Genomic DNA, 10,809 nt, shown 5'->3' on the forward strand with positions numbered 1-10,809 from the left:
TCAATGTAAGTCCTTCGGGAACTTTCATATAAATTTCCGTATCAAGATCCCTATAGAGATACGCGGTTACTACGTCCATCAACTGCATATCCAGTTTTTCAGAAACTACCAAACTGATAAGGTATCGAAAAGTAATCACATCCATAACGGGTGAGTAAGTTTCGTCATAGTCAATCCCGGGGCGTTGTGAGAAACCTTGTGCTACAAGACAAGCTTTGTAACGCACAATTTCGTTCTTCTCATTACGCTTCCGAACGAAAACCTACTTGTAGCCAACGGGCTTCACATGTGGATGAGTAGGAACTACAGGTCCAAACACCTTACGTTTTGCAAATGAATCAAGTTCGACTTGGATTGCTTGTTTCCAGTTTGACCAATCAGCTCTACGTCGACATTCATCAACGGAACGCGGTTCAATGTCATCGCTCAACATGATCTCAGTAGCTACTGCAAATGCTAATGCATCGTCGACAATCATCTCATTTCTACGCCACACATCATCTAAGCTAGCATAATAGACCGAAATCTCATGATTCTCGAGAGGAGGATTCGTCTCTTCAAGGACGCTTCCATAATCTAGAATTTCCTCATGAGTTGGGTAAAATAAGTAAGCGATAGTCGGATTCACGGTAGGCTCTTCAGGACCTTGTGCCGTGGTTTTCCTCTTCCGGGGGTGTGAATCCTTTGAACCAAGGGGTCTGCCACGCTTTTGTGTAGGGGCAGAGGATTGGCTAGCCGCTAATGTACATGGATCACCAGAATTGGCGTCCCGGGCTTCCAGAAGGGTAGTCCGTCGTACATTTGGTACATCTATCTTTGCAGGCGTATTCGCAGCTGGAATATGTGATCTTGTCACGCGCGCTAGATCGGTGAAAGCATCTAGCATGCTCTGAGCTATGCTCTGGAGATCTAATATGCGCTGCACTTCAGCTTCAGACTGAGCGGTGCGGGGATCTAAATGAGACAAAGTGGGAGTCGTCCACGATAATTCACGTCGTTCATTAGGAACGTTGACGTTCTTATCTCCCCCTAACGACGAGAAGGGAAGACTGTCTCATAGAAGTGACAATCCGCGAAACGAGCGGTAAACAGATCGCCTGTCAAAGGTTCTAAGTAACGAATAATCGAAGGAGAATCATATCCGACATAGATTCCCATCCTTCACTGAGGCTCCATTTTTGTACGTAAGGGCGGCGAGATCGGCACATAGACCGCACAACCAAAAACGCGCAGATGCGATATGTCGGGTTCGCATCCGATGACCAACTGAAGGGCACTAAATGGTTGTGTCGCAACAGGCCTCAGGCGGACCAACTTTGCTGCGTGCAATATTGCATGGCCCCAAGCAGCGATCGGGAGCTTGGTACGTATGACCAACGATCGAGCAATCATTTGTAAACGCTTAATGAAAGCCTCTGCCAGGCCGTTCTGGGTGTGAACATGGGGTACAGGATGTTCAACTTCAACCCCAACAGACATGCAATAGTCATCAAAAGTTTTAGATGTGAATTCTCCAGCATTATCCAATCGAATAGATTTGATCGGATAATCAGGGTGGTGAGCCCTGAGCTTGATAACCTGAGCCAACAGTTTGGAGAATGCAGCGTTCCTTGTGGACAACAAACACACGTGTGACCAACGTGTAGAAGCGTTAACCAAAACCATAAAATATCTAAATGGTCCGCAGGGAGGTTGAATTGGTCCACAAATGTCCCCCTGAATCCGTTGTAGAAAAAATGGGAGGATTCGAACGAATCTTATCATAAGAAGGCTTAGTAATAAGCTTTCCCATAGAACATGTTTGACATGCAATTTCATGGATCGAACCTAAGCTTCGGGTTAGTGGATGCCCGTGTGAAGTTTTGAGGATACGGCGCATCGCTATTCGTCCAGGATGTCCCAAACGATCATGCCAAAGTGTAATTTCGTGCGCAGTCCCTATGGTAGGGCCGGCCACATAGTGGCATTCTATGGGGCGTATGGTCGTAGTATACAGACCACTCGGGTTACGCTCCATCTTCTCTAGAATACGCTTCTGGCCATATTCGTAGGAAGTTACGCACAGAAATTCAACTCCGTTTTCTACGTGGGTTTCCGCGTGGTATGTCTAAGTGAAAACTTTAGGTTTTCAAACAAGGCATGTTTATAAGAAACTTCGGGTTTCAAAGTAATTATGAACTTCAGGTTCATATATTCCTGCAGGCAAACACAAATATATATGCAAACAAATATGCAACAAATATTGTATAATGATAATTGAATTAATTTATGTGGTTCATGGAGCTCACGGGGAGACATGGGCAAGGGGAATGGGCTGCTGTGTGCAGCACCAAAAAAAAATTTCTTGTCGGGCTGGGCCCTTGCAAGCGAGCCCAGAAAACAAAAAAATTTGTTTTTTTTTTCTTTCGGCACGGGCTGGGCCGTGACATCTCAGAGCAACAGCAAGCCCAAGAGGGCGCTGATGCAGGCCGAGGGACAGGAGCCCACTGGGGCTCGGGTTTTTGGGATCAAACACCCCAGCGAGTGCTGGGTGTGTGTCGCCGGAGAAGAACACCGGACCTGGCGCTTCTGGCGTCGGTCGGGGTTTTGTTGAAGACTCGATTTGAGTCATGGTGACCATGGGGGTGAACGGAGATTTAAAAAAATCTCAATATTCACTGTCAAAACCCTAGAAATTCGATTGATTTAAAAAAAATCGAATTTTCAGACAAAAATTCTTCGGGGACGACTGCAGGTCGTCGGGGGTAACTTGGCATGGCTGCATGCCATGTTGGTTGACGATTTCAAAGGTGGCGACGCCTGCTGGGCGTCGGGTCTGGGTGTTGGGCCTGGAGCCGTGGCTCCAGGATTGGTTCTCGGCTCGGGAAAGGCATGGGTTCGAAGAACCCTAATTCCCCAATAGCAAAAAAAAAAAAAATCAATGCAATTATATTATATGTATGTATAATTCTAATGAATCACATATTTACGTTGATGCATATGCAAATAATAGTTTCAATGCATGTACATATGTAAGATTCAGTTCATGACAAATATCAAATTCACATAATTGTAGCAATTTTGGTGATGAAGCATACACAATTTATGTAGAATCTAAAATACGTTAAACGTAAAGTTGGGTCATGCATCATGGTGAATGTTCATGCTATCAGGGCTTGCAAAATATCGAGTTAAAAACCGTTGTTTGGAAAGAACCTGATTGCGTGATGATATGGATAAACTGGTTTGATGCAGAAAAAAAATCTCCAACGTCAGATTCCTAAGCACAGTGGTAGGAGCGTGCTGATAACGTGTTGTGGTCTATTTTTATCTGACAGAGAGACTAGGGCCGGCGGCAGAGAGAGAGAGAGGAGAGAGATGTGTGTTTGTAGAATTATAGGGGAATGTATTTGTTGTTATCCCTCCTACATTGTGCCTTTATTTATAGTAGTAAAGGGAGAGAAGATATTCCTTCTCCTCTAAGTAATACAAGTTGTAATAGGAAAGGATAACTAGAATCAAATCTAATCTAGGATTTACATAATCATACTTATTCTAGGAATGTTTACAACAGTTCCAGTATTTTGCTAATTTTAAAAGCTCTGAATTGCTAATGAATATACCATTTTTTATGTTCAGAATTTTGGGTCATTGCCGGAACAAATTGGTTACTTTGACATTTTGAGGTATATAATATGCTATACATTTGTTTCAGTTTCTTCAATTAGATAAAGAGTGGATATGTGTTTGCTATATACGAAGTACCTTTTGTATGTACGTATCAAATCTTATGTCGAGATTGAAAGTTTTTTATCAACAGTTGCATGGCTGGCTTTTTTAATTATCAGTTTATCCATGATTGTGAACTATAAGGTTTCTATTAATTAGAATTGGCTAATTCTTTTATTAAGAATTTGTTTTTACACACCATATATTGGCTCTTCTTCATATAAGTATACAGCAAGAGTATGTAGAATGTCATGTCTGTGTCGTATGATTTTGCATGAGAATTACAGAGTGATAGCATGTTGCAATGGTGTAAATGCAACTTTGTATTTGGTCTGTGTGTAAAACTTAGTCAACTTGGTGAATGGTTTCCCATTCTTTTAAACTTTAGTGTTTGAGTCGCGTTAGATTGTTGAGGAATTCATCAAAAAGGCTTCCAGATGCAGCCACTTTCTTACTTCCAAGGTTCGTGCATATTTCTCCTTTTGTTTCATTGGTTACTTTTTTTTAGATACATTTTCTTTTCTGTTTTAAATTATTGTATTCAAGGCTGACTTTGTTATATTAACTCTGAAATTCGAACACAAGTTTCTAAAATATAATGTTATTTGGAACTTTCCATATTTCTGAGTATGCACTGCATTGATTAAGGTTTTTTAAATTCAAGGCCACGATATTTGCATGCCTGCAATTCAACGATTTAAATTAGTTTTCTAATCACATTAGTTACTTTGTCAAAAGAAAAGAAAATAGAGCATCTCTTTCATCAATCATACTTGACATAAATATTAGTGTACGTACGGTTCTCAGTTTTCTGTCTTCCTTTATTTTTTTTTAATTTTTTTGTGTGTATGTATTTATCTGTGCATACGCACAGATCTCGGATAAAGCAAAGTTCTAGATGTTTTTTAATTCTAATAAACTGATTAGACGAATAAACGTTCAACTTGGCTAAGTCTGTTGATATTATCGTATTAGTGGGAATGATATGGTTGGAAATATTGTGTATATTTTTATGCATAGGCTTGATAAAAATAAATCCTGCACTTTTTACTGTGACCAATTTTTTCGTTTTTTGAATTGGTGAATTCTTGCATTGTTTTCCAATGAAGAGGATTCGAGCATTAATATTGTCAGTAATGGTGAGACTACTGGTTTTCCAGTCACCCCACATAATGAGCAGCTGAGTTATGCATCTCCAAGCAAGAAAAGGCTGGATGCTATTAGTGGTTCTGCCAAAGAATCAAAACAAAGTGATAGGTATTTACATTTCCATGTATAGGATATTGTGGATTTTATGAAATATATTGTTTGTTCTTCTCTCAGCTTTGATTTTATATATCAACCTCCTTTCTGTTATTTTTCTTCAAAATTCATGTGCATCATTTGATTATTTGGACTTTGGACTAAATTGTTGAAGCTGATTTTGTCATGGATACCATGTGCAGTTTTTATTATGGATGCTCACACTTTCGAGCTGTATACCAGCTCATTGAACAAGAGGACATCTACCAGACCAAAGAAGCTCTCTCAATCAAATTTTGACAAGGAGGATCCAGTGAACAATGGAATTGGTGATGATCCAAAGAGTTAAACTGGTTTAATTCTACTACACACTGTATGTTGATGATTGCTTCAGTCAAAAATCGATATTTTCGGTAGACTAGAGATGGCTGTTAGAAAATGCATGACTGTTCTCTAAACTAAAATACACTTTTCAGATTGCTGTGGTTATTGGTTTGGATTTTCCTTATTTACCTTGGTGCCTTTAACTTTTCAGGTGAAATTTTTTACGCAACTTCATTACTTGCAAAATTTTGTTTAGTCAACATTCACTGCCCTTCCTTCGAATCACGTAAAGGTAGGATCACTAAATCGTAGTATTTTCCTCGCCTCTTTATCCCCTTGCTGAACACAATGGAGAGAATTGTCTTCATTTGCATTTTTGCATTTGAACTTGCAAGTCAGTTTATGCTAAATTAATAATATTTATTTTTTGTTGTCTTCAATTCTTCTGAGTTGCACCTTATTGTGTATTTTTAGATTTCACCTAGACTCATAAACTAAGGCATTACGTATGGCATTATGTGTGTCCAAGAATGAATGGACGAATTTAAGCAACAAAGTCGGTGGTCACCTTTGTAAATAGAGTGAAATATAAGAATGATCAATTAGCTATCAGAAAATAATGTGGTCTATGTATGTAAATAGGACAACGTGGTCTACGTATATATTATGTACTTAGACATCAAGTGTGTAAGTAGTACCGTATGAACTGTTTTCAATCCCTCAGCATCGGGCGGACATTTTTTGTTAGTAATATCTATAACACCTTCAAGGTTTTTCTGAATTTCTTTTGGTTTTTTGGCCGGAAGGTTTTTCTGTATTTCACTTCCTTTTTATTATATGCATATGTTTGTGGTTCCTATTTTTGAATTTCTACCGTATTTGGAAAATTTGTCCTTTCTCTTAGCTAATTGGCTAATTTTCTCAAGTGTGAAAATGTTTGCAAATTTGTCCATTTGAATTTCTAATTAATTAATTAATCTGATTAATTGTTACTTGAAGATTTTGCAAGTGTTTTGGTAAAGACATGATCAACTCGGTTCACTTGCTGCTGCTGCTTGCTTTATTTGAAAATCACTTCTCAGAGCATATGCTGCACTCTTCTAGATCATCTTTTCATTTTCAATTACGTGTCGTGTTTTTCGTGTTTATGTGTGACCTATTTCCATGCCTCAACCCACACGCTGGGGCTAGACTTTGTTCAGTCTGTGTAAATGGATGGGGCCAGGGGACTAGACCGCGTCAATCAATGGGTTGGTTCTATATAAGGATTGGAAACTGTGCACCTCCAAAAGTTCACCTAGTTTAGATTTAGTTACGGAATTAAAAATATCTGTTAACTAAGGTTAACTGAATACAACAAACAATGGGTTGGTTCTATATGAGAATTTTGTCAATTTGATTACGCGGCAAGACATAGGATCCATAATGAGAACTAAAATTAATACTCAAATTCGCATCCTACGTTAGATTTGATTTTAACACATACTTTGAATTAAATATGTCGGATCCACATGTGTGTCAAATTTGCACCCTATGGTAAGAATAACAATTTTTAGTTTTTTATGGAGTTTAACAGCATGAACCTATTGTGCACATTTTGATAATTCTGTCATCAAAGGTACATTAGGGTAGAATAAATGAAAATCACCTAGTTAATTAGTATCAAGTCTTTGGTCAACAATGATAATTACTATTCAGTCTTTGGTCGAACACAAATATTGCTTTTCTGGAAGAATAACAGAGCAACTCTGCTAAGCTTGAAAATTAACACCATGAAAAAAGTTCAGATGCCTCCTTTTCTCCTTAATTTTTTTCTTGCTTTCCCTGCTTCCATCAAGGGCCACCACCTCCTCTCCGGTGATGCAGGCGGAAGCTCTGATAACCTGGAAGAACAGCTTCTACTTTGATTATTCAGCTTTTTCTCTCGATTCATGGTCCCTCCCCAACCTCAACAACCTTTGCAACTGGACTGCCATTGTCTGTCACAGCAATACCAAAACAGTTTCCAAAATAGATCTCTCCAACTTAGAGATCGTCGCCACACTAACCGACTTCAACTTCACCCCATTTCTTAATCTCACTCACTTCAACCTCAATCGAAACCGTTTTGAAGGGCCTATACCATCTGACATTGGCAACCTCTCTGGGCTGACAATCTTGGACTTCGGCAACAACCTTTTTGAGCAAGAAATACCCGCGGAGATTGGCCTCTTAACGGAGTTAGAGTACCTAAGTTTCTACAACAACAGTCTCAATGGTGCAATTCCCTACCAGCTCTGCAATCTCCAAAGGGTACAATTTTTGCTTCTTGGAGAAAACCACTTGAAAACTTCAAACTGGTCTAAATTTTCAGGCATGCATTCCTTGACATACCTTGATTTTAATCAAAACTTTATCCATTCAGAATTCCCAGAATTTATATTTGAATGCCAAAACTTGAAGTTCTTGGATTTGTCTCAAAATCAACTGACTGGCCAAATACCAGAACCAGTGTTTACCAAACAGGGCAAGCTTGAGTGCTTAAATCTCACCCATAACCTATTCCAAGGACCGTTGCCTTCACATTTTCCCAAGCTCAAACACCTTCATTTAGCAGGGAACAACTTCAGTGGCCCAATTCCTGAAAGTATTGGCAACCTCTCTAGGCTGACAATCTTGGACTTGGGCAACAACCTTTTTGAGCAAGAAATACCCGCAGAGATTGGCCTCTTAACGGAGTTAGAGTACCTAAGTTTCTACAACAACAGTCTCAATGGTGCAATTCCCTACCAGCTCAGCAATCTCCAAAAGGTACAATTTTTGCTTCTTGGAAAAAACTACTTGATGTCTTCAAGCTGGTCTGAATTTTCAGGCATGCATTCCTTGACATACCTTGATCTTAATCAAAACTTTATCCATTCAGAATTCCCAGAATTTATATTTGAATGCCAAAACTTGATGTTCTTGGATTTGTCTCAAAATCAGTTGACTGGCCAAATACTAGAACTAGGATTTACCAAACTGGGCAAGCTTGAGTACAACCTCACCTATAACCTATTCCAAGGACCGTTGCCTTCACATTTTCCCAAGCTCAAACACCTTCATTTAGCATGGAACAACTTCAGTGGCCCAATTCCAACTAGCATAGGTCAACTCAGGAAGCTTCAGTTCCTTGATCTTGGAATGAATTCCTTAAGCTCCTCAATCCCTTCTGATCTTGGCCATTGTACCAACCTCACGTCCTTGTCCTTGGCCTCCAATTTTCTTCATGGGGAGCTGCCACAGTCCTTGTCCAATCTGAACAACATTCTCCAGTTGGATTTCTCCGATAATGTATTTACCGGTCCAATCTTGCCTTCCGTGATCTCCAGTTGGAGTCAAGTTGTCGATTTGAATCTTCGAAGCAATAGCTTCAGTGGGAATATTCCACCTGAGCTTGGGCAGTTGACAAATTTGAATTATCTTCGCCTAGACTCTAATGATTTTGGTGGGCAACTTCCTAGTCAAATTGGAAATCTAAACTTGCTATACAGACTAAACGTGAGCGTGAACCATTTGACAGGAGTGATCCCTCGGAGTATTGGCAATTTCACTCAGATTCTGTATCTCGATTTGTCCAATAACAATTTGACAGGAGTGATCTCTCGGAGTATTGGCAATTTCACTCAGATTTTGTATCTCGATTTGTCCAATAACAATTTGACAGGAGTGATCCCTCATAGTATCGGCAATTTCACTCAGATTTCGTATCTCAATTTGTCCAATAACAATTTGACAGGAGTGATCCCTCAGAGTATCGGCAATTTCACTCAGATTCGGTTTCTTGATTTGTCTCATAACAAATTGACAGGGGTAATATCATATCTCAGCATGTTTGACAATCTACAGTTCTGTAACCAATTGGATTTCAGCAACAATTTGCTTTCGGGAGCAATACCTTCAACCATGGGCACGCTCACAAGATTAGTGACTTTGAATGTCTCACACAACCATCTCTCAGGGGAAATCCCATCAGAATTTTCCAACATGCATACACTAACCATCTATGACTTTTCTTATAACAACCTTACAAGGCCAATTCCTACTTGTGGCATTTTCCCAAATGCACCAGGTGTTGCTTTTGTCGGAAACTATGGCATGTGGAGAGATGCAAAGGGAATGGCTGCATGTAATACCTCTGGCGACAATTCGAAAAGGTAAAACGACATCAATATTGTACTTGTTATCATTTTGCCCTCTGTTTTGGGTGTTGGCGTGGGCGCACCTATCATTGGTTTCTTTATCTTGTTACGCAAAAGATCCAAGCTCCGGCCTCAGGAAATCAAAACTTCTCAAAACTTTGAAAATTTTGAGTCAATGATATTGCAAGAGGAAGTAAAGTTTACTTTTGGGGAAGTTGTGAAAGTCGTAGATGACTTTCATGAGAAGTACTGCATTGGGATAGGAGGATTTGGAAGAGTATACAAGGCAGAGTTGGAGTCAGGCCAAGTTGTTGCAGTTAAGAGGCTTAACACGGAAGACTCTAATGACATTCCAGCAATTAATCTCCGAAGTTTTGAGAATGAAATCCGAACTTTGATAAATATCCGACATCGTAACATCGTAAAGCTATACGGCTTCTGCTCAATGAGGGGTTGCATATTCTTGCTTTATGAATACTTTGAGAGAGGCAGTCTGGGAAAATCATTGTATGGGGTTGAAGGGGTTACTGAACTTGGCTGGGCTACTAGGGTCAAAATTTTGAAAGGACTTGCTCATGCACTTTCTTACTTGCACAATGACTGCTTTCCGCCAATTGTGCACCGCGATGTAACTGTCAACAATGTATTACTTGACCAGGATTTCGAGCCTTGTCTCTCAGATTTTGGAACTGCAAGAATGTTGAGTGCTAATTCATCCAACTGGACACATATTGTTGGTTCATTTGGCTACATGGCACCAGGTAATGTAACATTTAAACTTGTACATTTTAGGTTCATATTAATTTCAGCATCTTAATATACTAATTGCTTTTTTTTGACGTGCAGAGCTTGCATTGACTATACGGGTCACGGATAAGTGTGACGTATATAGCTTTGGAGTTGTAGCACTAGAAGTGATGATGGGAAAGCACCCTGGGGATATGCTAGAATCCCAACTATTAGAATCGTCAAGATTATCGCAGGACAATGTAGGGTTGCTTTTGAAAGATGTGTTAGACCAACGACTTGAGCCTCCGACCGATGAATTGGCAAAGGCAGTGGTGCTTATGATGAGTTTAGCATTGGCTTGTACACGTGCGCATCCCATATCTCGACCTCTGATGACTTTTGTGGCACAAAAATTATTAGCTCAAGCCATGCCTTGCCTTCCTGAATCATTTGGTTTTCTGAGCATCAACAAGCTAATGGGGCTGGGGCTACAAGCTAATGGAAGCTAGCAGCCGAATTCTATGTTTACTTGAGCTGTAAGATTGGCACATAATGGCCATTGCTTTTGTTTCATGCCTATCTATGCTTTAAGCTATTAATCATAAAAGAAACATGCATCAATCATGCAGCTCATGTAATCAAAGCC

At 39.8% G+C, this 10,809-nt stretch overlaps 1 protein-coding gene, 1 long non-coding RNA gene and 1 pseudogene across 5 annotated transcripts in view; 2 read left to right on the forward strand and 1 right to left on the reverse strand.

Moving 5' to 3' along the window:
- LOC126622458 (uncharacterized) overlaps positions 1–10,809 on the reverse strand; it is a 54,550-nt gene that overhangs the window by 22,231 nt on the left and 21,510 nt on the right. The window lies entirely within an intron of this gene.
- LOC126622443 (CDT1-like protein a, chloroplastic) overlaps positions 1–10,809 on the forward strand; it is a 57,249-nt gene that overhangs the window by 22,146 nt on the left and 24,294 nt on the right. Inside the window, exons 2-3 of one of the 4 annotated variants that reach the window (XR_007623485.1) lie at positions 3,619–3,665; positions 4,097–4,167. The exons of the other annotated variants lie outside the window; for them this stretch is intronic. The gene's annotated coding sequence lies outside the window, so the exon portion shown is untranslated. Of the gene's footprint in view, positions 1–3,618; positions 3,666–4,096; positions 4,168–10,809 lie in introns of those variants that run through there. 4 annotated transcript variants of the gene reach the window in all.
- On the forward strand, positions 9,390–10,791 carry LOC126622444 (MDIS1-interacting receptor like kinase 2-like; annotated as a pseudogene).

The sequence above is a fragment of the Malus sylvestris genome, chromosome 5 (assembly GCF_916048215.2).
Source record: "Malus sylvestris chromosome 5, drMalSylv7.2, whole genome shotgun sequence".
In the NCBI taxonomy this organism is placed as follows: domain Eukaryota; kingdom Viridiplantae; phylum Streptophyta; class Magnoliopsida; order Rosales; family Rosaceae; genus Malus; species Malus sylvestris.